The sequence below is a fragment of the Schistocerca americana genome, chromosome 6, assembly GCF_021461395.2.
Source record: "Schistocerca americana isolate TAMUIC-IGC-003095 chromosome 6, iqSchAmer2.1, whole genome shotgun sequence".
Lineage (NCBI taxonomy): Eukaryota > Metazoa > Arthropoda > Insecta > Orthoptera > Acrididae > Schistocerca > Schistocerca americana.
Genome location: NC_060124.1, coordinates 52,883,411 through 52,887,089, shown reverse-complemented (window position 1 = coordinate 52,887,089; position 3,679 = coordinate 52,883,411). Strand labels below are relative to the sequence as shown.

General features: G+C 43.7%; 1 pseudogene; it reads right to left on the bottom strand.

The window, feature by feature from the left end:
- Positions 1-555: 555 nt before the first annotated feature.
- LOC124620910 lies at positions 556-672 on the bottom strand (annotated as a pseudogene).
- Between the last annotated feature and the right edge of the window lie 3,007 nt (positions 673-3,679).

Genomic DNA, 3,679 nt, shown 5'->3' with positions numbered 1-3,679 from the left:
TTCAAAGAGAGATTTATTACTAAATGTTCGTTTGAGTTCGCCGCTTGCTGTGAAGTCCATGAAACGTTCTCCTTCGGCAGTCCAGAAACCTTCAGGAGTATTTTCACTCTCTACGTGTAAGACAGAGCCAGGAATGGCTATCGACTATGGTTTTGACAACATAGCGAATCGGTGTTGCAAAATATCAATAAATTTATTTCCTCTTGGTAATTTGTAAGGTTTGTACTGAAAATACATTATATCTGTTATCGTATGAGGAAAAGAGAGGAGTGATGGCGATGAAAATGATAACGGCAAAATGGGTCCCGAGTACTTACAAGTAGAGGACAGTGTCTTCTCGTCAGTGTAAAAAAAGCACTCTGTCTTCAGGCCACAAGTAGCCCACCGGGACCATCTGACCGCCGTGTCATCCTCAGTGAGGATGCGGATAGGAGGGGCGTGTGGTCAGCACACCGTTCTCCCGGGCGTTATGATGGTTTTCTTTGACCGGAGCCGCTACTATTCGGTCGAGTAGCTCCTCAATTGGCATCACGAGCCTGAGTGCACCCCGAAAAATGGCAGCAGCACATGGCGGCTCGATGGTCACCCATCCAAATGCCGCCCACGCCCGACAGCGCTTAACTTCGGTGATCTCACGGGAACCGGTGTATCCACTGCGGCAAGGCTGTTGCCTTTCTCGTAAGTGTCCAGGAGAAGAATACAGTTGACACCAGTGGGTGGGAACGGTGCAGAAGCTGATTACAGTAAGACAGTGTATTGGACAAAGTGGCGTGTAATTTTGTGAGGCATACCAGGTAGCAGCAAGCATTGAGGGTATTTGGCTGATTACTTGATGGTGCGGCACTGTGCTTCGAGATAGATGAAGACGGCTGGCGTCCCTTGTGGATGTATAGAATGGCGTGGTCGTGAGAAGACAATCAGATGAATTACAGATTTTCACAGCAGGGTCGTGGTGCCAGAGAGCGTAATATGTTGGTTACGAAATTATACTGTGTGATCAGAGGCAGTGTGTAAGGCTTCTAACGGCATTTCAGGGTAGGTTGTGCTGCGAAGTAATTGTTACGAATAAAATGCTAGATGTTCCGCCGATTCCGATTAAATTAACATTGAACTTAGCCAATCAGGCTGCTGCGAGCGTAAATTCAAACGGCCGGCCACAAACGGTGTCGCCAAACGTGTTCTTCGATTGGATTCCTAAAACCGAAAGACAGTTACAGAAATTGGACATGGAACGATAGTAAGGACCGAACCTGAGAACAAAGACACTAATTTTATCTGGTGTGCCGCTTGAATTTGCATGCGCAGCGAGCTCATTAGTTGATTCAGTGATAATATACTCGCAAACGGATCAACGTACCAAGTTCTTTTCTTAATAATTATTTCTCAGCTCAGTCTGCGCTGCATTACTCTCATAAGCTTTTCAGACTGTTTCCGACCATCCTCTATAGATGGCAGGAGATACGTGATTGTAGTGTAATGTACTGCATTTTCTTGTGGTCCTTGTACAGTTAGTTCTAGGTAGTTGTCTTCTGTGGCTGGAGTGGCAGATGATGAGGTTTTTATAATAGAAGACTGCAGATATTACAGTGTTCTTTGTCTTAGTCTTACAGAGTACCCGCTTGTCAATACGGGGCTAAAAAAATGTCGTTTTTTGTTTGGACACCACTTGTACGTATAGTTAATCTGGGCAAAGCAGGATTATTTTACCTATGAAATATACGGATATGTTTTAGAATAGCTTCTGTTATACAACTGTTGCCCATTTGAATCAAGAATTATTGTGCTTCTGGCTGTGCGAAATATGTCTTACTTGGATGTCTTACTTATGGCACCAGCAGTTTTCTGAATTTATAATTTGTGTTATTAGGCGCCAAGGTTTTCTTACGCACTCGCATTTTGTAATCTATTTTTAATAAGATATTCGCCATTGGCCCTCGCCTGCACATTACTCAGGGAACAGGTTTTGCAATTCCATAGGATAGTATGAAGGTCCGCCGAAATACACACACAGCCTAGCTGTTGCACCGTACCCACTGTCGGAGTCCATTCAAGTGTGCCTCACATCTATATCTACATCTCCACCTACATCTACGTGACAAATTACAACAACCATAGTGACATTGTAGTGAGAAGGAAGTGCTTCTCTGGGCGGTATCACTAACCTGGTGTCTTGCTGCTTCGGTAAGTCACTTGTAGCACAGTAGTAGCGCTCAGTCGCCATGCTTCATGTAGGTGGTGACCCGGCTGAAGTGGAAAGCCAGTGGTTAATTGTCAACAACGTTTGAACTATACTTGTTTTAATACAGAAATTGCTTTCTCACACACGTCACAGAATCAGCATTTGCAATATGGCGGCTCTGGACTACGCCGTTATTCTACCCACTGCACACATTAACACCGTTTTCTGACTTTACATAATGATAGACAGTACCCACGACACGTTGTAAGGTGTCAGGCAAATCCAACACCTTCCATGAAAACCCTGACATGATAAGCAAATCCAGTTGTATGTCACATAGCTCCGAATAAATCGTGACATTAAATTAACCAAAGTAATACGAGTAACGAGTGAGCAAATGGAATACCGCAGACTAACACAAGAAAGCCTAAATGCATGTTATACCTTCCCACAGTGAGACAGACGCAGTTCCGAGGGGAGAAACGAGAACAGAAGCCGAGAGCAGAACCGTGTTAAGTTAGAAGGCCCTACGATAAGGGACAGACACCCACGTCGCCAGCTAACTGTTAGGACCACCCCCCGGCCCATGTTAAAAGCTAGAGCCTTAGCGTGAGACTTTTTCGCGTCTCTGTTACGTCAGGACCACCCCCCAGCCCATGTTAAAAGATAGAGCCCTCCAGAAGAACAGTATAGATCTTACGATAACGCTAAAGGGACCACACCAGCTGCTAGTTTTAGCGTGAGACTTTTTCGCTTCTCTGTTACGTTGCAAACTTTAAAAACATTTCCCCACCACGAAAAGTATAACGTTTCTCATTGGATAGACAGAATTTTTGTAGGCAGAGCTTAAGGTTAACATTGAGACCCTGATTGGTCAGATGAAAACACAGCCAGATAGTTTTTTTAAACCAACTTCGGAAAATTGTAGTAAGGGAGAAGTTAGGAGAGAGTTGCTTCCGAGACGGCGAGGTGAGCGGAGCTGTGCTGTCCGCCGCCCCCTGACGAACACCGACAAGGTAATGAACGCACGCGATGCCGCATAACAGCGCATGAAGCTTCACTCAGAACTGCAGAAGTCTCATCTGTTACACCCCCTTCTTGCGTAATACTAGTGTCGATCGTCAATTAAAGCTCATGGTGTTCACATTTGCCACTTGAAGTAAATATCTGAAACGCGATGATTTTTCTGTTATATAGTTATTGAGAGGCCACATCAGCCACTGTAATTTACGACAAGTTAGATAGGTAATTAAAGATAATTGAGGGTCACTGTATACCATCTTGATAGTTTTCTCTTTTGTGAAACTTAATTCAAACCTAGATTATATATATGATATGGCATAGGTCATCCTTCGATCCATTGTAGAGCTTGGAAACCCACTCAGGGAATATTCGTTTACATTTTTGTTGAACGCAGTTAGTTTTTATCATCCTGTATTAAAACATTTCCTTTTATCAATCGTGCAATTTATAAACAATGTTTTGTGAGTAGAATAAAAT